The 25932-nt window shown below is 40.3% G+C and overlaps 1 protein-coding gene and 1 long non-coding RNA gene across 10 annotated transcripts in view; one reads left to right on the top strand and one right to left on the bottom strand.

Moving 5' to 3' along the window:
* LOC112486845 (uncharacterized) overlaps positions 1 to 2747 on the top strand; it is a 43377-nt gene extending 40630 nt beyond the window's left edge. For both annotated transcript variants that reach the window (XR_003049393.1, XR_003049392.1), the window contains one exon: positions 2370 to 2747. This is a non-coding gene — a long non-coding RNA (uncharacterized LOC112486845). The remainder of the gene's footprint in view (positions 1 to 2369) is intronic.
* Positions 1 to 25932, bottom strand: part of nrxn2b (neurexin 2b) — a 572664-nt gene that overhangs the window by 125520 nt on the left and 421212 nt on the right. The window lies entirely within an intron of this gene.

Genomic DNA, 25932 nt, shown 5'->3' with positions numbered 1-25932 from the left:
CATTTTGTGCCTGTGCTCCCCCTCCAGCTGCAGTGCTGAGAGAGTAGGGAGATACTTGGAGAGGAAGCCAGAACAGTGTTGTGTGTCAACCACTGTGGTCGTGACAAATGAGTGTGTCAAGCATGCCGTTGTACCTAGGCGAGGACCCGGTCAGCTCATTCTTTTGGCAAACAAGGCACACGTCAAGTCACTTTATCCTCAGACTCTTGTAACTCGGAGAACATGATGGGAAGCTGCCTTGACTTCCTCAATGGTGAAAAAAGAGAGTGGGGGTCATGCCGATAAAGAGGAAGGTGCGACTGTCAAAGGAATGGGACAGAATACGAAGGAGTGTCCTTGCAGAGAGGGAAGAAAAGGGACGAACGGAACGGATTAAGGTACTGAATCTTGAAAAAGTACGTGGTGGAAGAGTCTTAAGGACTTGCCATAGAAATGGGACTATTGAAAAAAGGCACAGGGCGGAATGAGACGAAGAAGCAGTCGAAAATCTGAAGCTTCGGTTTGTAAGCCTCTGTGGGTTTTATTGGGATTTTCAAAAAAACTCTCCTCAGTGGCAGGACCACGGCTCTATCAGAACACATACAATATGCATACAGAACAGAGCTCTTGTTCTGGCCATGACAATAAATCATCCCCTCCTGACTGTTTTATGCTCAGCTAAGCACTGGCTTTGACGACACTTCATTTCATGGCAATTGTTCGACACCCCCGCCCTTTCCTCTTCCTCCCTGTCAGACTCTTCATTCTCTTTTCATCCGACAAACAAGGGCTCCTGCATGTGTCTGATTAAAAAGCTTCTTCTGACAAGATGCTGGCTGTTGCGGGGAGTGGGCGGGGGTCGGGGGGGGGGGGATAAATTATATTAGATTGCTAGCTATATTTTTGTAAGTGTGTTTAATTTCCATTCACACAAACCACATAGTGTGAACACAGATCCTGCATCATCCTGTTACCAAACCACATGTTGGCTGTGTTGATGACAAAAATAAGATTTCGCAAAAATGGCAACTCCTGTACGTGGAACAGACAGTTTTCTATTTCGAGAAATGACTTTGCATATGTGACAACACTCTGAGCTATATGTTTCAAAATAACAATGATAACGTTGACAGAAGACGGAAGAGAAGAGATTTTAGATGTGGTGGCGTCTCTACTCGTTCAATCGGTTCTTTAATGTCTTCTGACTGGTTTGTGTATCGCTCCTTTCAGGCCACGTAGAAGCAGCAAAAAAAAAAAAAAAAGAAAAAAGGATGATGTTAACGTTCCTGTGATCACGGACGGTTGTAAATCTTCCCAGTGAACGGCAGACAGACAACAATCCATTAACCTGTAGAAGCAGCTGCTGTTGATCAGCTGGTTCACACAGGTCGACGTGTTCCCACTCTGTTTAAATCTGAAGGGTGCTACAAACCTCAGGGACGTTCCTTAGCAGTGCCCTTTAACTGTTTCCTGTGTGCATAAAACCGTTCCATCATTTGTCTAATATGACAGAAAAAATGATCTGGAAAGTTTGGACAGTGGACAGTCCAACAGCAATATACTGTAGTTATATCCTCGAAAACTAAGAAATAAGTACTGGCTTCTCTTTATTTATTGACTGTCTCTTGGTTAAAAAAAGCGAAATAAAAGCTTTATAAATGCTTATTATAACAGCAATGTTAGCCTAGCACAAATGATTTGGACTTGACAATTGTTTTTTTTTTTTTTTGAGAAGCTTATGTAATTAGTTTGTGTATGTAGTAAAAGAATCAAGGACGGCAAATATTTTCTTCTCATTCGTATGTCACTGCTAATGTACTGTTGTTCAAGGAAGTTTTGTTTACTTAGATACTTTGTTTGAAATTCTTTCACTTATATGTCTACTAGCACAATGTACAGAGGTAGTTGGAAACACTATAATTCATTCTCAGCAACATCATTACCACTGTGAATCGAGGACTGGAAACATTTCCGAGCAATTATTCTTCAGTTTTAAACGGCTGCAATTAAATTTAAGTTAACATTTAGGAAATGGACCTGTTTTAAGCCGGATAATTGTGAAACGTTAAAAAACTAAAACTGCATTATTTAAGCCTGCCGTACTTAAAGACTTCTGAATTAAACCAATGGGACAGAAGACATGAAAGATCTAATCTTTGACTAAGTAATCTTCAGGCATTTGGTGCTGTGCCCCGAGCTACTGAGCACTTTTATTAATCCCGCATTGTGCGTGGTAACATTTTATAAAATATACCGAGCTACTTAAGCCAAGTGTGTGGTTTGTCTTGTAGCAATGACTTTTTACATTTAGGAATGTTTTTATTCTCTTTCCTCCCTTTTCATTTCGTCTAATGATGTTTATCTTTCCCCGTCCTTCCATTTTCCTGGAGATTTAATAACAAGACAAGGCAACTCCATTTCTGCTACATCATCTCTGCCATCACGCCACTCCTGTAATCTCAGCTAATGCAGGCGGATGTCATTGCAGGAGAAGGTTGGACTCTGTCAGACAGTGTGATAAAGGATTAATGACGCAGCGGCAAAACAAACACATAATATCACGATGTTACCAGATGAAAAATGTATTATAACCTTAAAATAAAAATGGACCTAAAAAAGCCCCACTTGTCTGTATCAGAAAACAAGTCTAAACACTGTCACCAACGCTACCAGTAGTCAAGACTGAAATCAACTTCAAGAACAGGAAGGTAGGAAAGGTGTTGTTGGTTTGATGCAAACTGTGACTTAACCATGAGTCACAGTTCACGTCAAACTGTTTTTTTTTAACAGTGACAAAACAAAACCTTGCCTTCTTTGTTTTTTCAGGTCACATGAAAAAATGAGTAGTGAAAAAAAAAGAAATGACGTTACGTTAAAAGATCTTGGGTTAATGACGTGTCTAAAGAATTACCAAAGCAAGCAGGGCGGCCCAAAGGCTCCATCATCTGAATTTGTCCTATCTAATTAATCATAGGCCCCAGTGTGGGGGCCAGCCTTGAGGTATGTTAATTAAAAACACATTTCCTTCAAGCTGTATTAGTCTTCACCTCTGGTTAAAAAAAAAAAAGTAGTGAAAAAAAAAGTTCTTAACTCGCCTTTGGCCTTAGTGAGGCATGAAGTGAAAAAGCCAACTGCTAATTTAGTGCTATTCAAGGCTAAGTGGATTGCACAGAGGCTGGAGGCTTAGCGCCGATTTCAGGGCATTGTGTTTAATGCGAGGCAGATAGCGGGGTCATTTAAAGCACCGGTGAAATCACCAGCTCTTCTCCCCACAGCGCCGAATCGCTGTTCATACGTGGCACACGCATGATATTCACTCACCTGCGGCTCTTGAAAAAGGGGGTAATTTATGCAAAACTGACTCTGTTGGGGATTTAGTGCACACATTAGCATGGCCTGAATGTCTGCCTACTCCTTAAATGACATTTCTGACAACTAAGATGGTTAAAAACCTGACCGAATCTGGTCACGTCTCTCCTGTGTCCCTTGTATTGGGTTGTAATACCATTCCTAGCTGTGCAAGGATCGCCACTATCATGTACAGACCAGATGTTAAGCATGGCAGCTAATTTAGCAGTGTGCTGAATGAACACGAGCTTTATGAGTAGAACCGAGTAGACAGACATCGTTCGTTAGTCTACAATATCAGAGTAACACAACAACTAACCAGCGAGAAACATTCTCGGCTCTTGACTAATTTCTTGAGCTTCTTCCTCTTAGACCACAGTTTGTTGTCTGGCAACCATTACCCCCTCATTGCTCAACTGCTGCTACTGTTGTGCTAAACTGTGCTCGTGTCTTTCCCTCGTGGCTTAAGTGGGCGGAGCCTTCAGTGGCTGGTTACCATTTAAAGGGAATGCCATGGAAACTGTGTGAAACAAATCATTTTACTAACATCAAGGTACAATATACACTTGATCAAAACTAGCAATACTTGTATACCTTACGGACAATATATATTTTCAGAGAGAACTCTGAAGTCCAAATAGAAAATACTGTTCTATAAAAGTATCTGACTTAAGTTTGATCTTATCAAAGTAGTCCATTAAATATAATGTTTCCTTTAAAAACACAATGTTAGCAGGCTTTCAAACGTCATTAAAAAGGAATTGGTACATTAGCCTTTACCCTTTGTTTACCTTTAAAATGATGTTCAAGCCTTTGCTGAGGTCTGGAAGAATATCAGAAAAATGGTGTGCTGGGGGAAATTTTGATTTACACCAATCCAAAGAGAAGCTTCTACAATCACTCAGCAAAGAGCCGTGCGCAGACAGTGTGTAGTCTGAAGATGATGAGAGCTGATAGGATTGAGTGCGTGCCTGCAGTGCTGCACAGGTCTCCAAGGACATCGTCTCCACAGGGAAACAAACGATTCAAGATGAAGGGCAGGGAGCAATCTGTGATTGTACTGCCATGTTTCTCATTCAGTTTATTCACTACATATGCTTTTTTCATCTCATTGCTGAAATGAGTAAGCATATCTCCGGAAGATTTTTTTTTTAACAACAGGGGAGCCAAACATATGGCTTGTGGGCCAAAACCGGCCCACTAGGGTGTTCAGTCTGGCCTGCTTGATGAATTTTAAAAATAAGCAAATAAATGAAGACTTCATGTTCAGGATATTTTTTTTTTAAATAATATTTCAATAAATATGAATACATATCAAAAATATATCCCATCTTTGCATTAGGGCAAAGGGGTAAATACATGGGTTTGTTATTTAAAGTTATTTATGTTATGATTGTACTGGTCCGGCCTATTTAACATCTTAAACCCCTGGTTTACAGCAGTGGTCAGTTAAAGGGCGTTGGGCAGTGTGCAGGGAGCGTTTCTGATGACACTCACTTTTCGTGAAAACGCAAATAAAGCAGAAAAGAAAGAAAAAAAGGACTGACCTTGTTTTTAGGAATAAACACAAGTTTAGACTTACAGCTGTAACAAACACATTGTGTGTGTCTATGTGTATGTGGGGGTTAAATCATCTCAGACTATATACAATACAACCACTAATCTATACACAAACATATGCATACATATATTTTATTTATTAACTTTTTTATGATTATTATTTTCTAGTATTTTGACTAGAGCTACATTCACACACCCATATACTGCCCTCTTATTTTTATTATTGAAAAAACAGAAAAGTAGCCATGTATTTAACACCTATTGCCTTTAAATGTCCTAGCCATGTTGTTTTTTTCTATTTTGTTGTCAAAATATGAAGTCATCCTTAAAGAAAAATGTTAAGACATGAGCGTTATTAGACTCAAATTTGGATACTTTTACATGGACATACAGAATGGACTGAAGGCTGATGTCAGTCATATGTAACATTCAAATACCGGAGTTGGGCTAGTTACATGATACATCAAGTGCTGTGTGCCATTTACAGTCAAATACAAAAACTGCTGCCTGCAGCCTCTTTACCTAATGAAGAAAAGGTGAGTGTCTTTTAGGTCCTAATGACAAGGGCAGAGGTCTCAAACTTCTGACCTGGAGGCCACTATTAGCCCATGAACCCTCAACATCTGACACGCCACTAGATGTCAATAGTAATCACATTTTTCCACTGCTTTCTTTTTGTTTATTTTTAATTCACTTAAATACTCCAGTTGCTCATTTAAGAATGATAAATACATTTTGATTAGCTGTTGGTACTGTAGCAAGTGTACACTGATGCACCCTCTGTGGAAATGACAGTGGCACCAATGGCCAATGGCTCAGCTCATCAGACTTTAAAGCCCCAGAATAGGGTCATATGTCAAAGAGGTACAGCTACCACCTGCTGATACCTTTCTTAGTTTGTGAATGTTTTTTTTTTTTCGCTACTGCTTTATTTCCTACAAAAACTCGCTCCCTTTTCCTTTAAAATCCCTCCACACATAACCCACAGCTTTTATCAGCATTCTTATATGTGAGCACTACGTCTGAGAAAATATGAAAGGAAGAAACTGAATTGTTAGCGATTTGGTGGTAAAGCGTTTCTTGATCACATTGTTCTTTTATAGCATGTTGAAAAGATCAACCTGACAATGTGTATTTCTCACGAAATTGGTGAATACTCACTTTGCTGAAGCCTATTCAGTAAAATGAAATACAAAATCCTATTATTGCCCAAAACAAAGGACGGTTTATCAACGCAGGACAGTCGGAAAACTGCCTTAAACTTTTTTTTACTAAAACCTTCAAACAACTCTTTTACTGCTTTTGTCTTTGCGGCGTTGGCCCGGGTAGCGGACATTTTGCGCTCACGCTGTGATGTCACCATTATCGCAATGTGTCTAGAAGGCAGCGTCCATAAAGTGCCTAATGGTTCCAATTACAAAACGCACACCATCTGACCTCATGAATTTAAACAGGCTCATGTTTCCTAAATACAGCTATTTGGAAAGATCAAATGGGAAAATTAAATTGCGACGCAGCAGCTCCTGTTGTAAGGCACTACAAACGCCATCTTGTTCCCTTTTCCCGCCTTATGAGGTGTGAGCTAAATGACAGCACGGAGATGCGCCGGCTTTGATAGGCATCCTGTGTAGACCAAGCGATGGCAGCATGAAAGGGGCGAGGCGGAGATGGTTCTCATTATTTTAAAAGGACAAAGGAAGACAAAAGTGGGGGGGAAAAAAATCAAAAGACAGAAGGATGGAATAAAGCCTGATAGACAGATGAGCTCTTGCTTTTGTGCTAAAGAGAGAGAGGGCCTCGATTGGTGGCAAAATGCACAAAGGGATTTAGTAAGAAACGTGAGAGAAGGAAATGATAATGATGTCTGCTGTACAGTCTAATGAGGAACCAAATTATACTTCGTTAAAAGGGACGGGACCAGAGTAAAACCGTCTACGAAGACTCCGAACGTTCTCTGAACTGCTATGACATAAATTGGTCTATCAACGGAGTTTGTTGTACCAGCCACCCCCATTTTCACATGCAAGAAATATTTCGCCTGCAAAAAAAGGTGGCAAGTGTTCCCAACAGGTCCCTTGTCTTTAAACCTGATTCATGGCCAAGAAATAAACAAAACACTGCAGGAGAGAAGCATTGCCTCCTGTCTGAATGTTTCATGTGATCAATTTATAAGTCACTAAACCTTGCAGTTATCCTTTTCACCCAACAGTTAAATGAAATGACACTGCCAGAATGACGTTGCTGTGCTTTCCAGGAACTCCTTTTCAACAACAGGAGGAATTGGCCAGTGAGGATTTTTCCCTGCGCTCTTCTCTGCATCACGAGTTAACAAAATGGTCCGTAAACTGAGGGACAGTCCCTGCCAGGGGTTGCCGATTTCAATAAAGTTTACTGCAGTTGTAAAGCACAAGCTGTAAGTGTGTCATAGCAACAAGAGAATCAAATGTGTGGAAACCACTTGTTTTGTTTGTGATACCACAAATAATCCAATGTATCAAATTACCTATAGTGTAAAGTGTGCAGAGAAATAAAAAAATTCAGTCACTTACCTATTTGGTTGTTTTGAAGGAATGGGTGGAAGGTGAAGGGAGCACGTGTGGGGTTGAGAGAGAAAAGAGAGAGAGAGAGAGAGAGAAATTTGTTAGGGCATGTAAAAGCCACTGCATTCATCACAGACTGATAAATTCATCAGTCATTCATCACACTTAGCCATGGTTTCTCTTTAGAGGATGTAATAAATGTTGTCCTTTGCACAAAGTCATCCATCTGGGATGAAAGGCAAAGAAAAAACAAATCCATGGCAAAGATTGAGGGAAGCATGTACAGGCCACTGGCAGTGGAAGAACCTCCAGATGTAATGGGAGAAATAAAGAAAAAAAAAAACCTTGGATACCTTGACATAGAAATAGCCTTGAAAATCTTTTAGGTTTGTTTATGTACAAGATGTGTATTTAAATGTTATGAGGACGGAGGCATTTGTTTCTCAAAGGACGGAAAAAGCAGACAGTCCCTGCTGGAAACACCTGCAACACCAGACTTTGTTGATGTCAGTTCTTTCTCGTGGCTTCTCACTTGTGGTGGTAACTTGAAGTTGTGTGAAAGGGTGGTAAGAATGGTTAGTGGTCAACAACTGGGAGTAGTGTTTGCGGTTGTGTCTAAATATTTGGAGCCAAGTGTTAGAAGGAGTGGCCAGATGGAGACAGGCGACAGAAGCTGTTCTTGGATCTTGGATGGATCTTTGGCAGGTGTTAAAGGACAGAATAATATTTTTTTTTTAGCAGCTGTCCTATAAATAAATCAAACAACTGCTTCGTCATGCACTTTGGCAAGTATCAATGTGTGTGCGTGTGTGCTTTTCACCTATCAAGGAGGGTGCAGCAGAGGAAGGCGTTTCACACACCTCCCTAATTAAATCCGCATGACACAATTGACTTGTCTCTATACCAGTAACGCACGCATACACGCAGGCACACATATCTATTCACACACATGCTTTCTATTTTGTCCGACCGCATTAGTAGAATCAAGTATGTGAGGTATCAGATATCTGCTATTTTTTCGGCTAAATCGAATTTGCTGATATTTCCAGAATCTCTCTTCCTTCCCCTTCCTCTCCCCTCCACCCCTCACTCCTCCCTCTGCTCCATCTTGCTTATCAGACTGCAAATGCGCCGTCTGGCTCTGTGCATCCTGATTAGTAACAGACAGAGGAAAAAATGGAAAAGCGAGAAAGAAAAGTGTTGTGAAACGGAGGGATCCACGTCAGGAAAAAAAAAAGAAAAGAGGAAAGAGCTGATAAGCATATGAAACCCAGTGGATATGGTGAATTAGACTGAAAGAAAAATGTGTAAATACACATGTATGTATATGTACATGTGCAAAGACATATGACATACTATTAAAACTATACTACTATATATATATATATATTACATAAACATTTATATATAAATATATATATATATATATAAATATATATATATATATATAAATATATATATATATATATAAATATATATATATATTTATATATATATATATATATTTATATATATATATATATATATTTATATATATATATATATATATTTATATATATATATATATATAAATATATATATATATTTATATATATATATATATATTTATATATATATATATATATATTCATTCTGCATTGTGGGTCACACGTCCATTACTTCTGTTTTCTCCTGCAGAGATAATATGACTCCATGCCAGGCCTGTGTGTCCTCAGCAGTGCCCACAGGCTTTGAAATTGCAGTGTAACACCACACAAACAAAGCGGCACTAGTGGGGCATGGCCTCCGCCATCTGTGTCACGCCACGAGGGAACACAAGGCCATAAGGGATGCTGGGATTTCTGTGAAGCGCCTACGATTTTGGGATATTTTATAGCGGGAGGGAGACGGGGCAGGAGGGGTAGGGTGTGTGTGTGTGTCTGTTAAACACTGTTAGCATGCAAATCAGGATGTTGTTTAGTGCTCAAACTGAGAAAATGATACTAAGTATTGTGCCCTGCTGCGCTGGCACGCCAATTCTTATGAGTGCTGAGTTGGAACATTGAGAGTGAGGGAGTGAGCATTTTATAGACTTGATGAAGGGGAAACTCGTTACCTCTGGATCACTCACATCATGGTCGTCATGGTTTGGTTCTGATTATAAGGGTTTTGTTAGTGCTTTAGAGGTAGCATGCAGGGTGTGGAATGGTTTTGGTATGTGGGAAAAAAAAAAAAAATGTCTGCAGTTCCTTCAAATGTTTTCACTTTTTCAGCCCACTTTTAGCCATGATCCCCGGTGGATATGGTGAATGTGACAGAAAAAAAATGGATACACATGTATGTATATGTATATGTGCATATAAACATTCGGTGGATATGGTGAATGTGATAGAAAAAAAAATGGATACACATGTACTGTATATGTATATGTGCATATAAACATTACATACTATTAATACTATACAACTTATACAATATATAATACATAAACATTTATATATAAATAAATTATATATATACATTTATTTACTGTATATGTTTATGTAAATATATATACTGTATATATATAGATCACAGCCTTCTGCATCAAAGGTAATACATAGATTACCTATGTTTTCTCCAGTAGAGATAAACATATATACATGTATATATGTTTATATATATATATATACACTTTAAAAATTGCAACTATTGCTTCCCTGAACTACCATGCATGCACAGAGCGTATAAATCTGAAATTACACAAGAATATTTGTATGACATTCTGTTCCTGTCATACAGTTGACTCCATATTCCATAGCTCACACACAACCTGTGTGAGCTATGGTATTTATATGATTGTATATAAAGGAGTCACATCATTAAACCACATAAACAACATAATATTTGTGTGATTCCGGCATTACTACTTAATAATACTCTAGATTAGACTTGACAGAGTGCCCGCTGTACAGATTCAACTGCAGTATTCCGGAACCTCGCCTACGGCTCAGTCCCCGACAGACTTCTTCATACTTGCCTTGAGGTCACAAACTTGCGAACCCCAAGTCAATCGTGCCTTTACTAATGACCAGGAAATATCACTGCAGCCGTCCACTGTTCCTTGACATTCACTTCTTCGGCATCGCCGCAGCTCAGGCTGACATTTTACGCATGGTTCCATAAACACCAACCCATTCGGTATTCTTATCCAAAATCATCCTACATGTTTTTTTACTATCCACCCCCCCCCCACCTTGCTCCCTCTCCTCCACCCCTCGGGCAAACCCCTGCTCTCAGCACACACACAACAAGCACCACCTTAAATGTCAGAAGATACCTTAAGGGAAGCAATGATGTTTTCATGCTGGGGACTAAATCACGATTAAAGCCAGCCGGTGCAGTGGGGATAACGGTGCCCCCCGCTCCCACTGGGCTTTCAAAATGCAATTAAATGCTGAGATAATAATCAAAAACACAGAAGTAATTTTGCACCACAGCTCAGCTTTGTTCACCGACGGCGTCGATGGGAACGGCTCTGCAGGGAGGTCATTTGAAAATGCATCAGGGACTGCGGCGTGTGTCCATTGACGGGGGGGAACAAAGGAACAGGTGGACACGAAGTAATGGGAATCCTAACCAGGAGAGTGATTCGTATTCACTAGGCTCCGTGTGCACATGTGGGAACTTTGCGGGGTTCACTCTGACCCTCTTCCTGTTTCTGTACATCGGTGTGTGACAGCGAGCGAGGTAGTTGTGATCTCGCACGAACATCAGAGACGTGACTGAAACGACCTTTGTTCCTGTGTGTGTGTCTGTGCGAGTGAGTGCGCTGACATGGGCATGACAGGGCAGTATGTGTGTGTGTGTGTGTGTATGGTTGAGAGCATGACGGAGTACTGTGTGTATGTGCGTTGCTTGCTGTGAGGGGGTAAATTATTTACAGTCCCAAACCCCTGACACTGCCACCACAGCACTGCAGAGAGCCAGTGCCTGAGGCAAACAAGCCTCCCTCCCCTTCACTCCCCCGTTTTGACTGTTCCTACCTATTTCCTGCATTCTTTCTCCCAATCTTCCCACTAATCCTTTTGGTATTTTCCTATAGCAAAATGATCCAAACAAGTTTGTTTTCACAGCAGATAAAACAGAATTTAACAACTTTTGAAAATCCCTGCACTGAATCACGTTGTAAAAACTCAACCATGGAAACAAAACACAAAAACAGACGTCAGTGTGACAATCATATTTACTATTTTGCCCTCCCATGAGACCTGTGTTTTACGGAAACCTTGCGTTATAAACTAAGATTGAATAAAATTTATTGGCCATTTGTGCACAAACCCAGACTAGTCCAGAGGGCACACAGAAAGGAAGAGAGAAATGAGGGGACTAAAAAAAAAGACTGTGGGGTAGTGGAGGGATATGCTAAGGACCTGATGTGGTTTTCATTTCTTGCCAGTGTTAGGTTTCTTCCCCAGCAAAAAAAAAAAAGAAAGCGATTGAAAGTCAGTGAGGTGGGTGAGAGGAACAGGGAAGCTGAGGTGCCTGAGAGATGGGGCGGTAGATTTCCCAAAGCTTTTCACTTCCTTTCTTCCTTTCTTTCTCTCTCTCTCTCTCTGTCTATCTTGCTCTCCTCGAGGCTTCTCAAAATATCACACCACAGTAAAACCATGCCTGCTCAAGTGCAGGATTGAAAATAACAGTTCCTTCCCGATGGACCTTCCCGCCCACATTTACGATTAAAGCTGTATTTAACAGCATCAGACAAAAATAAGGCCTTGCAATAAAGCGCATTATGATTAGATCTTGATGACTACGGCCGAGCACATCATTTCCTTTGTGTTTACCCCATTAGGTTGCTTCAAGGTAATGCTTATTTTTGTTTGACTTGGAAATAATAGAAAAAAAAAAAACAAAATATCCAAAGTGAAATTTAAAAGAAAACAATATGCATTTACAGAGACATCTCAGTTTCTGTAACATTTCATAGTTGTAAAAAAAACAAACAAACAAAAAACATCAATTAAATAGTTCAAATGTTTTTGTCTGTTATGAAAACACTGGAAACACTATTTATTGTGGCTTCATACGCAACAGCAGCAGCAGAGGAGCTGGAATCTTACCACTAACAAAAGCCTGATTTCAGCACCAGGGACAGCTCCCATGGGCTGTAACAGCTTGCTCACACTCACAGGGCCAAACCATGCAGTGAGTCTGGGCCAGGCCTGAACAACACCACACACTTATTTCACAGCCGCTGCCAGACAGACACATGTAGAACTTAAACACAGCAGTTATGTGTTGCCCTTCTGTCCACATAGATGCCCCTGGGAAGTGGAATATAATGTCCACCAAACCACTCAGAGGGCGATGTGACTCAAATGCTTAAATTTAATCTGGCAAAAGGCAATGTGCGAAAAACATGGAAAATGCTCCAAACATAACATTACCTTACGGTTCTGTAATGATTTGGTACAAAATACACAAATGAACTGTCCAAAAATGTGGGATATAAGGGGAAATTTGCCTATGAGGTTAAGTCCCGTTTTCCATAAATTGTGCTCAAATTTACAAGTGCATAATATATCAATTTTCTTTAAAAAGAAAAAAAAGAAAAAAAGAAAACATATTACCAAACTGAATATACCTTCTATGTGTCAGAGTTTCATAAGTTTGCCTCTGGTATCAAATTCCCAATACCCATGCAGCTAAATAGTATGACGTCCTCTAAAAATGTCTGTACACAAAGTTCCAAAAATATGTATTATTTATACAGCTGTCTGCCATTTTGTAGCTCCGTCTGCTGGTCTCAGCAAACATACATACACAGATAGACACATGTGGAGGTTTTTTTTTTTTTTTTTGAATATACCAATGACAGGGTATGACAAGCAGCTGGTGTCCGCCTTCCTCTTCAGAAAGCTGGTCTAAAACCTGTCACTGCCTGCCTGGGAATGACAGGGTAAATAATAGTGTTTTGCCACAAGGCAGCCAGCTCTTCCAGAAGGTGGACAGCAGGATTGCATTAAAAGTAAAATGGGATAAATAAATAAAAAAGTACAATAAGGAAAACTGTGAAGGAAGACAGCCACAGTAGGAAGATTGGCTATAAGATAATAATTTGAAATATAATTTAAATGTAAATGTTTTGAAATGGAAATGAACAAAGACAACAAGTATAGAGATTTCCTTTTCAAATAAATTGTTTTCTGCCCATAGAGATAGCTTTTATATATATGTAGATATACACATATAGATAGATAGATATAGATATATATAGGCATTACAGAGTATTCTGTTCTGTTTTCTTGGTTGCACTGCTTCCAGATGCATATAGGGTACTTGAGTTTTTTCTATCCAGTCTCACGTGTTGCCAGGTTGAAAGAAATCAGCCCTTTCAGGCTTTCAGAGTCAGTAGTGGGCGCTGGGAGCCTAAAGTGAATGGTAGTGAGATCAATCAGATTTTGAGTTGGCATCAAGCCGGCATAGCAAGGCCGTCAAATTGGCCCAGAGTTACGCTGGCGATTTGAGTGACTTGATTGGATGGTCAAGGAGCGCAGTCTCAGTGGCCTTGTGAAAACTTGTGAAAAATTCAGGAACCGATGCCTGTGTGATTTCCATGCGGACGACAAAGTAACTTTTTATTGATATCCCCCTAACTTACGCTCACTTTCTCGATGCTTGAGGTGGAAAACTTTCCAGCACTGTCCATTGACTGAAAGGCTGCCTAAGGATGACGGATGTCTGTGGACATTTTATGAAGCCATTCATCAGTACAGCAAGCACCCTCAGAAATATTTAGTGTCTCTAATGCAGACAAAGTTTGCCAGTGTGTTTCATCCATCTAACACCCCCCCCATGACTGCCAGCCGGTGATGTATGGGGGGGATATATGCACATTCGGCAGAGTGCAGAGATCAATGATGCTAAAGGGTTGTCTTCACCCTCTTTGACTGATCGCTCATGTCCCTCATAAAGTCAGCTGCCGAGACTTAAACTAATAAATGGAAATGGCGGTCTGTTTGGGTGGTCTCAGGCCAAAATGTGTCACCTGGGAAGTCACCGGATGGATCTTTTGCAATTGACACTTATGACAGAAGGGGTGGGGGGGGTTAAGTTATTATAAAGTATGACGCTCTAGAGCAGGTAGGGCTGGAGCAGATGGATGGAATGTTCATATAAACTAAAATTAATGACATGTAAAAGTCATGCATAAAGGCTAAACATGCTAAAAAGCTTTTAGCCTTTTGTACGCCATCTATCGTGCAAATACGTCGAAAGACGCATAATGATCCATCCATCCATCCATAAATGAAACGTATAATCATAATAATAATACATTGATAACATAATTTGCACAATGTTAGATTATAAATAAATAAAACAAACGTATAATCATAATAATAATAAATTGATAACATAATTTGCACAATGTTAGCGGGCCTAATGAAAAAGCCGAACGGGCCACATCCGGCCCCCGGGCCGTGGTTTGCCCATGCCTGCTCTAGAGGAATGACTGCAGTGTATATTTTCAAACTCCACAAATTTAATTTCAAATCTTAAGTCTGTCAAATTGACCTTAAGTTAAAGGGATTGCTAATTAGTTCAAATTTATCTGGCTGTGAAATAATATTGACTAATTATAATTTGTCTTATTTAAATAACTGTGTTGCTGAAAACGAATCACTGACCTCAAAGCCGTAAACAACAAAAACAGTGTCGTTCTTGCTCAAATGCTGCGGCACAGCACGAAATCATTCCCCAACTTCTATTCTCGCAAACACTCAAGGGCGCATGCACCCACCCACGTCGCCAATCTCCTTTCTAAATGTCACAACATCATTATCATGCTGTATTGATCCCAACCAGAGTGATCTTTTTGAATTCCAAGCAGGATGAATGTGACATTTTTTTGGCTGCTGCACCGTCACATCACGAGCCTGGCCGGTAACAAAAAAACAGATTCATTCGATCTCTGTGAGTCTCCGACCGAACACAAAGAAGCACGGCGATCTGAAATTCTACTTTTAAAACGTTCACTCATTAAAAGTGAATATAACAAGGTTCCATTTGTTTGTTTCATACGCTGCCAAATAGAAATGTGCTCCACTGCTCGGAGGAAGCATGTCGGCTTGAGGCTGTTTATAATGTTCACGCTTCCATATTTACAACACGCCCTAAGGTGGCAGCTGAATACTCGTGTTACACGGCAAAAGCTTATTACCTTCTCCTCTGGCTCAAACGCAATATTCCCCCACTGTAACAGCTGTGAGTCCCTCCAGGCGTGTGAGCGTGCACGAGAACGGCAGGCAAAAGGGCAGCTAATCCCTCAATTACATCTTCAGGGGGATCTTCCAATCACAGGGTGTGAACTCGTGTGGCCCTGAAAAGTCAGCTTCCGTCACCAACGGGCGAAGTGATGTGTTGGACTCTAGAGCGCAGTGCACCGATCCCCGTCCTCCGAGGTTAGAACATCGATGGCACTTTGAAGTCTTTTCTGTTGAATCTGACTGTTCCTTATGCATTTTGCATGAACTTGTCTTCACATCCGTTGCCTTTCGCGCATGATAAGAGAGCATCTTGTCTTTCCTCTCCATCGCCGTGATCTTGTGTCATTAGCGCGCCTGACTCCATCAATCACTCAAAAGATTTCAATTTTCTTCTGTCATCTCGTCGGGTCCTGCACTCTGTCTCTTAAGTGTGGATTAGCATCAAAACTGCTACTCTGGAGTTCAAGTGCTCTCACTGTTTGTCTTTTGTCCCCTCTCCCTCTGTCTCATTCACTTGTTCTTCCAGTGTCAACCAACCGTGGGCCAAACGGGAAGAATCTATTGTCAGGTAGTTAAGAATAATGGGATTCAAAGTGTCTGCATGCCAAAAGACAGCTTTTCACCGGGTTTAGAAAAATAGAAAAACACAAGTTTAAAATGATAATTTCTATAATACAATTTCTGCTTGTTTTGTTCTGTCTAATTCTTTCTCAATTCTTATCGTACTGCTTGTTGACCAGGCATTTTGTTCTTGATAACTTTAAGATGATACGTATGATATTGGAACACATTTTGGATTGGTCCCCCTGCTGGTGATTGTGTGCTGTTATGTCTGACTTGCTTTTAAGTTTAATTTTGTTTCGTTTTTTTTTTGCTACCTCCCCGAGTCTTTAGATTAAGTGGAAGCTCTAATACCCCATAAAGGATTAGTTTCAACTTTAATCCTAAGGAACTGAAATCTCATCAAGGACAGAATTTTTAATTGATCAGCTGGCTATCAAGGTTTTTTTTTTTACCTTAGCACTTCCCAAAGTGAGAAGTGCTCACGGGTGGGGCGGATGGCATTAATGAATGAAACTTAATGTAGCATATTGTCCTGTCCTGTAAATGTAACGTACAGAGACTGTAAAGACTGGCAGATTGGTTGAAGGAAGTGACCTTAGACTAAGACTGGCAGATTGGTTGAAGGAAGTGTAAAATGAATATCTGACAATAATCTTGCTAAGGCGTCCATTATTTCTGATTCGCGCTCTCTTTATTGCTGTCGCCCGTTCGATCTGTTGGGAGCAGCAGTAGCAGCCCCGCACAGTGCAAAATTTTAGATATCAAATATCTAAAATAAACAACAATGGTCTGTCTGATGCAACAGCTAAGCCCGAGATGCTCAACCTAACTTTGCGCAACATATCGTGAACACTATCACCTCAGAAATGGCAGCCCACTGCATGCTGGAGGGGAAGAGGCATTATCGGATTAATATCTGTGTCGGACATGATAATGTTGGATCGAGTCATCCCTTGTTTTTCTAATCAACCTTCCATGGAAAAGAGGTCTGCTCGCCCTGGATTTCAAAATGGAGGTCATTGTTTGGTCTAATCTGCAATTAGTTAAATAGTTAACACAGAATTCATTGAAAGTTTACACAATACACTATAATCAATGTGATTTCTTCACCCCGGAGGACCAAAGACATCAGTATTCATGAGGACATGAGGCCCATTGTCAGGAATTGTATTGCGCTTGGGCTGCAAATTACATGCTAAAGAAAAGTCAGGGAGGAATCTTTACCATCTTTAAAATCAAACAACTGCTGCGGTCCGCGGTGAGGCTAAACCCACAAGAACCAAGACATGTTGACTTATGAATGTTCTGCTATGCTGGTCAAAGTGAAAAAAAAAATCCTTGTTAATGTTAAGCCGTTCTATCGCTTACATCTCAGCTCCATCCGCCTCCCACACAGATTACAGAGGCACCACCAAAACACACCCTTCACATGAACTACTTAAAAAAAAAAAAAAACAGCAAAGGAGGCAGAAAAGGCTACACGTGTAAAGATATCTCTCAAATAATTAAGGAGTAGGGCGTGCATTTCAAATAATGAGTTTCTAGCATCACTGACTACAGAGTATTCCCCCGTCTTATCACCTGCTGCCGTCACTCGCTAATGAAGTTGCTATTTCCAATTAGGAATCATCATTATGCCTGGCCTGTTGTTACTGTAGCTTGTGAGGACATATGCCACACAAACACACACACACACACACACACAAACACACACAGTTTATACGTTGCAGTGACTGGTTGTATTTACCGTTATATTAATTAAATAAGGGAAATATTTTCCTTTTTTTTAATTTCTTAACCAGGGGTTTTACTGCTGTGGTCTAACCAAATGCTGTACAAGTATATTCACGTAGCCACACATTGCGCGTTTGTTATCTCAAGGCTTTACAGAGAAAAGTAAAGATGTAAGAGTTTAAGAAAAACACAGTGACAGAATGGGGGTGGGAGGGAGTGGGGGCTTTGGTAACGAGAGAGCGAGGGAGTGAGAGAGGGAAGAGAGGTAGAATAGAAGAATAACAGAAGTCGCCCATCGATATTATAGCATAGCATACCTTAATATGTGGTTTTGCATTTAAAGGTAAGTAATGCAGAAACTTTGTTATAAATAAACCAAAATATCTTTAAAAAAATGTTTGTCTATGTCAGTGGTACCCAAAGTGAGGAGCAGCCCCCTCTTTGGGAGCATTAAAAATTTTTTTGTCTATGTCAGTGGTACCCAAACTGAGGAGCAGCCCCCTCTTTGGGAGCATGGAATTTTCAAGGAGGAACACAGCAAATCAAATTAATCATCCATCCATCAATCCATTTTTATCCGCTTTCACCCCGTTACTGGGTCGCGGGGGCAGCAGTCTCCATGACCACCACCAAATCACACTGCACCGTACCAACCCCCCTGAACCTTCCTGCAGGTGGTGAGTCCACTGGAAGGTACCAACCGCCCTAACTGGGATTCAAACTTGTCCAGGAGGTGAACCCTGGGGTTCCACACCAATGACAGAGACATTGTCTCTGGGCCAAAGTGCCACCCAATTAATCATCAATTTGTAATTTTATACGTTTGGCATAACAGTGTGTGTTCTTGAAGTGCCTTGCAACAGATAAGGTATTTCACTGTTGAGTAGATGCTACAACATGGCACATGTGAGTAGCACAGGATAAAAACCGGGATTAGGACCAAGTCCCTGACAGGTGTCAATCAGTATTTTCCTCAATCAGTGGCCTGTCTGCTGTGATGCTGTTCCTGATCAATCTCAGTGTCTCACCGTGTCTCACCTTTCTTCCTTCACTCTGACAGATGCACCCAGGACCAACAATCACCAACAATTAATGGCATCACCTCAAACAGCAACGTCAAAGGTCAAGTACCTTGGAGCTGTTGTATCTGACGAAGGCTCTGAACCAAGAACTCTCTGTCAGATCAGCACAAACAGCCCCCTTGCCCCTCTTGCACGACTTAAATCCACTAATGAGACTGTTGTCACTTCCTGTTCCCCTTGCACGAAATCCACAACACTAATGAGACTGTTGTCACTTCCTGTGACACTTTGACCATTAGCACTGGGTAAGTGGATACAGAAGATGGACATGAGATGCTACAGCAGACTCTCGGAAATCTTTGACAGCCAGCACACAGTCACACTTAACAATATACCAATACGCATTCATCCGTCACATCAAATATTTGAAGCACGAGTCAGATTAAATAAACCACAAACAAGACTTTCTTCACATGTTTAAATACAACCGCAACCACTAAGATTATTGTTTTCTTTATTGTTACATCAACTGAGTGTCACTTCCAGGTGTGCGTGTTAAATCTGTTTTGGTAAGAAAAGAGTCATTTCCTCCCTCCTTTTCAGATGTATTTTATGCAAAACAATAACTTCCAAATGATAAATTAAGGAAGCTGCGTACGGTGACAGCCTTGCAAATTCTTCCTCTGTCCATTTTGAATGCAGCGGGAAAACCAAAAGTGCAGCATCTGTACAATCTGCACCTTAGATAGCAAAGGCTATGATAATAATATTTTCAACAACAACAATAATAACAATTTCAATAATAAGATAAGATGTTTTTTGTGAAACTTCATGACCACATAGATGAGCAGTAAAAGTAGGTGCAACTTTGCAATGAAAAATTAATTTTTCAATTTTTTTTTTTAATTTTCAAACAGTGTTTAATGGAAGAAATATATGTATTGGTTATTCTTTTTTCTTTTAATTTTCAAACAGTCTTTAATGGAAGAAATATATGTATTGGTTTAGAGAGGAAGATCAGTTTGGATTTAAAAAAGAAAAAAATACTATGATTTCACTGGACTACAGATGGATTCACACAATCTACGTGTTACAGTTTTTTTTTTTCCCAAAAGCAAGGTGCAGACATGAAGAGAAACGGCACTTGTGAGGAGAAATTTAAATTACCGGCACACTGCATAAATCTCAGCGACAGCGATGAAAGGGCAAGTGCGCCACTGGTAATGTGAGCACAGGGACTGCAGTAAATAATAATAAAAAATACAGCATCAGGGGAGGAACATATTTTTTATAACGAACGAAAGAAGAGTGGTTTGATGGGGAGTAAAGGTTAGTTAGGGCCAAAGCAAAAGTGAACTAAAAGAAAATGATATAAGGTATGTTTTTAATTAAATAAGGAAGAAAATAGATAAATACAATGAAAATAGTATTTTTTAAAAAGCCAGAAAAAAAAACCCAAGCAGTTAAATATAGATATGTGAGTAACTTTAAAGATGTTTTCACAGCCACTATCTTTGTAGAGCTTACTATATATTAGCATCCTGCTATGAAAGAGTGACCATGAAGACCCTCAGAGAGGGAATTTGTTTAAAAGACAAAGAGGAAATGAAAGGAATGGAGAGCGAACAAGGCCGAGCCGTTATAGTGAGGCATGAGCAGCTACTATTTTTTACTTTCAACAGCTGAACCTTAGCTGAAGGACGGTGGACATGAAGAGCTGGAACGCTCAAGGTAAGCAAAAAGGAATTAGCAGAAACACAAGGAGGGAGAAAAAAGGTTGAAATTCAAAGCCAGCTAAAGGTAAAAAAAAATCTGCAGATGATTAGTGACTAAAAATGTAGTTAGCCTAGAAATGGTTTTAGCTAAATCGTCCTTGCCTTTGTTGGTTTTTTTTTAGCTGTATCTATTTCTTCTCGTATTACAGCCTCTAAAGAGGAAACCACACTAGCTACACACACTAGTAAAAATAGGTGCTTTGTATGTAGTATATCAGGACAAGCTAATCCCATGGGGAAAACACCACAGTGTGTGTCAACTTGATATTGTACTAAAGCTCCCAAATACACACACAAAAACACACTCTTTACACACACACACTATGCACTTGTACTAACACACAGTGGCTACACAGTTTACACAGACCTTTGAAAAAAGTTGTTGTTTTCACACATTGCTGAGGTCAAAGAATTGTAGCAACTCTCAACGTTTTTCGACATGTTTACCTTTGTAGAAAGCGTGTAAATAAAACGGTAAATAAAATCCCACGTTACCCTACAACAGTACTTCTCAAATAGCGGGCCGCGTGGGGAGGTGCCAGGTGGGGCGTGAGGCGCTTGTAGTGTACCACTGCTGTAATGCTTGAATGTATATCTCTCTCTATATAAACAAACAGATTCACGTGTCTATAACTATATATGTATATTTATATATTTTTTGTTTATTTTATATTTCTTTCTGATTTAATCCCCAATAGGAAATTAATCTCTGCCGTTTAATTGCCACTCTCCGTCAGAAACACTTCATATGCCTAAACCCTGAACTGCAATTAGTCTGAGCCAAGTCAATCGTTGCAGCTAATCTTCCGACCCAATTTAGTGCCCCCCCCCCAAAAAAAAAAAAGTTTTGAGAGAAAAACTATGCATGTTGGTGAAAGGCAGCCGAAGCCACCAAGGACGACTGCTTCGCTAATTTAATTGAGGAATGGGTCCCATCTGCCGCCGAGCTACGCTGCCACCAACAATAGGGTGACCTCAGCCCAGTCACCGAGTACTGCACTGCTGTCTCCCCCTCATTTACCGCGCTGTCACAAAGTGAAGCCTTCGCTCTGGGGAACCACATTGTCCTTGTGAAAAGGAGAGAGACGGTCCGGGGAGGAAAATAACTGACACACAAAGACAAAAAAATGTAGTTTTTATTACCAGGCGTGTGTCGCAAATCCCTTTACACGCAACCTGAAGTTTTATCACACAATCATTACATGCTGCCTGAGTTGTCTGCAGGAAGAGCCAAACAACACACTTTGCTGTAATTAAACTAAATGTAACTCCGCATTTATGACAGCGTCTAACCATTCTGGCTCCTCAGTGTTGGAATACCAATAAACCCACACGGATGACTGATCTTTCTTCCACACACTGAATCATTTGCTTTCCCCGCAATCCAATAATCATTTATACACGTGGCAGCATCAGTCAGGTGAAGCTAATAACCTGGTCAATACTGTGCAGACAATACTGAGAGACGCTCGGTTGTACTGTAAACAAACCGATTATTTAGCCAAGCAGTCTGACCGGCGTCCAGGAAAGAAAAAAAAAAAAAAGAAACATACTAAAGCATCTGTTATTGACTGCTTGTATTTCAGGTTTGTATTCAGGTTTGAAAAGTTTGGCCTGTAAAAGAGTTTTGCGATGATTAATGAATATCTTTTCGGACCGATCAATGACTGCACTTACTGTGCCGTCGTTAGAAAAACAGGCCTGAAATGGAACACAAAAATACATCCTCCTACAACCGAAGAGTAGAGCCGAATTACATCTGGGAAACATCAAGATGAGATGGGCTCCTTGGAGGTACAGTAGTACTCCCTTCACTAATAGACAGGAAACCTATGCTCGTAGTTTCATTTTTTCGCTAAGTCCTGTGTTCTGTACACAGTTGTTCTAACTTTAGTCATTCCTTTCTCTGCACTGTTAACAGCCTGATTCTGCCACGGCCTCTTTCTTTGGCTGTGGCTTTAATTAACCATCAGCTTCCCAAATTGACAGATAGCTTTCCACTGCTCAACCCCAGGCGCAGGGATAACAATTTTAACTATCTGAACTTTAACAGTCTGCATACAGGAAATGGGCAACACTAGGCTGTTATTTTAAATCACTTCATATTTGAAGCCAAAGCTATTTAAGGTGCACAGAGAAACTGTCGTAGCGGTCCTGGTGTTTAATGCAGTTTTCTTACGATACGGACTGAGGGAGGGTGTGTAAATAAGAGGCGGGCTGGAAGACAAAGATGGAAGGAGTAGAGGCAGTTAACCTGGAAGTGTTCAAATACCTGGGGTCAACTGTCTGGAGTAATGGAGAGAGCACAGAGGAGGTGAAGGAATGGATGGAGGGGAGTGACAGGAGTGATTTGTGGCAAAAAAGAATAGCAGCACAGTTGAAAGGTCAGGTTTATAGGGCAGTAGTGAGACCTGCTATGATGTATGGTTTAGAGCAGGGGTCACCAACCTGGTGCTGGGGGGCACCTGGTAGCTCCCGTGGACTGCCTAAGGTGCCCGCGGGGTATGTTCTAAAAATAAAACTCATCAACAAGAGGGTCTAAAACTTGTACCGTGATGATGATATTCAAATGGGTGCACTGACGATGGTAAGAAGAGTGTCTGCTATTGTCTGTCCCAGAACTAATTATTATAACATTTTTGGGAAAGTCCGTATCAAACAAGTAGCTCTCTTCAAATGAAGAGAGCTACTTCAAGGGCCCTTAAAGTAGCTCTCAGTTTCAGAAAGGTTGGTGACCCCAGGTTTAGAGACAACGGCTCTGTTTAAGAGACAAAAGGCTGAGTTGGTAGTCAAGGAAAGAAGACGGCAGAGAGGACTGGTGGATGTCTTAAAGGAGGTCGAGGAGGTCAATGGTGTAAAAGTAGAGGATGGAGGAAGATGATCAACTTGTGGTGGCTCCTGGAGCGACCACATGACAGAAGATGATGATGAAGAAGAAAGATGACTGGCCGTGTGAAATCACGAGCACAACAGCTACACTGTAGAAACTCAGGCATGTGTGTTTGGGAACAGCAGCCTCAGGGAGTCTCACAGCATCAAAGTTCAGGTGAAAGTGAAAGGTCTGCCCCTCATATGTACGACACAAAGAGGCCACGCTGCGCTTCAGTGTTTCTGCTTGGATCTGACTGTTCTTCTCTTCACTCTCTTCCAACACCGATGACATCTATGCACCGCAAACCACACACATGTCTGATTAGCTGACCAATCCTTCCCATCATTAGAAGATGTTAGCTTTACACACCAAAGGGTCCATTGCAATGTTTAGGAAAAAGATCAGCAGGTCAAGTGTTATATATCAGGATATGGTATTGATTTAAGAAATGCTAATGATGAGGAATAAGAAGGATTAATTTGGTTTAATACCCACAATGGTACTGAGTCATTAAACTATGCACAAAAAGTTTATGGCTGAGAAGATAGTTGTTTTTTTTTTTTTTTATGATGTGTATTTTATTTTCATTGTTTCTGTTTGTTTTATGATGTTGTGTTTATAACACTATGTTAATGAGGCACTGGTCTACACTTCTGATTGAACTGTGTATTAAAACAAGTGTATATGTAAGTACCAAAAAGTCAATAAATATAACATTTATAATATAAAATATAATGTTACCCACAAGTTTCTGTTGTTAGTTTTCTGTTGTAATCTTAAGACACAGACAGGAAAAAAGCACTTCTCTCCTCAACTCCTACACCTACAATAAGGTGGGGGTATCAAACATATGGGCCGCGGGCCGAAACCAGCACGCTAGAGGGCTCAATCCAGGCCGCATGATGAACGTCGAAGGTAAAAAACAATGCACAACCACTTTATGGTTTTGATGTTATGTCAAATTATATTTCATTAACTATGAATAATTTCTAATATTCTTGTATTTATTTGCAGCAAAATGAAGTAAAAAAACAAAATTAGTTTGACACCCCTGCAATAAGGGATAAATCCACTCCCTTATTACATTAGGCATGTTATACTGTATGTGACAACAGATGGAAACCCCCCGGTGCATTATTTAAAATCAGAAGTTTATGCTGATGTGGCATCACAACCGTCTGCATTTGCGGAATTTGGCTGAAAATGGTGGAAGTCCAGAAGTTAAGTTGCTCGGTGAGCCTGGTCAATAATTCACCGAGGCAGCAGCAGAGTTCAGTCCGTGGCAGAAGTCGAAGGGAAGGGGCTTTGGAGAGAACTCTCTAGGGATCAACTTAATAATTGATGGCTTCAATCAGCAACTGACACAGTCCTGGGTCAGACCTGAGCAAAAATGATACATGGTGAGGCAGAAGATGTGGCAAGATGAAAGTGGAGGCAGGCAGAGAGAGAGGGAGGGAGGCTGAGAGGAATGAAAGGTGATATACAGGAGTGTCACATGGAGTGAGAGGGAAGGACGGGAAGACGGAGACAACTACACTCACAAGTTCTCTGAGATGTGCTATTACATAAGACTCCAAGCCTTGTTTCATTTCCTTTCTTCTGTACTTCTTCTTTAACAAAATATAGTAGTAATATTTCCCCTGTCTTTCGTAAAAGGAAAATTAATTCATACATAAATTAGGTTTCGGCCGGATGCTTTTAATTAACCACTTCAACCTTCAACTCTTTTTTTTTAATTAAAAGTGAAATGCGTTGATTTCATCCATTTTCATTTTTCTAAGTCACTCTATGATTTCATGCATCACTCTCCATGTACGGGATGTGGATGTTTATGGTATTGTGACATTAGGATTACAAGACGCTGCTGTAAAGACTTTGAAATGCATTTTGCTTTGGTTTCCTCAATTTCAATGCTAAGCGTATGGTGCTAATGTCCGATCCCTGTCACTAGCTGTTCACTGTGTTTCAGTCCCGAGCCTGATCGGTTCTAAAACTTGGTGAGGTCAAAATCACAGAGGAAATGCTTCACCATTTGTGTACGTAATTTATACTTTATCGTAATATAATTATAATTCTGTAAACTAAAAGAATTTTGAAAAATTACGATTTCTCAGTACAGTGGTAAAAATCAGCCAACAGTCCATGTATTATACTTTATCGTAATATAATTACAATTCCGTAAATTTTGAAAAATTACGATTTCTCAGTGCCGTGGTAAAAATCAGCCAACAGTCCATGTATTGGTTTCGATTGTTTTCTCACCTAGCGCTGCTGCACCAGCCTGACCTGTCGCCATACTTTAACTGCACG

The sequence above is a fragment of the Cynoglossus semilaevis genome, chromosome 1 (assembly GCF_000523025.1).
Source record: "Cynoglossus semilaevis isolate Cse_v1.0 chromosome 1, Cse_v1.0, whole genome shotgun sequence".
NCBI classification, from domain to species: domain Eukaryota; kingdom Metazoa; phylum Chordata; class Actinopteri; order Pleuronectiformes; family Cynoglossidae; genus Cynoglossus; species Cynoglossus semilaevis.
Note: the sequence above shows the minus strand (reverse complement) of the source record. Positions and strands in the feature narration are given on the sequence as shown.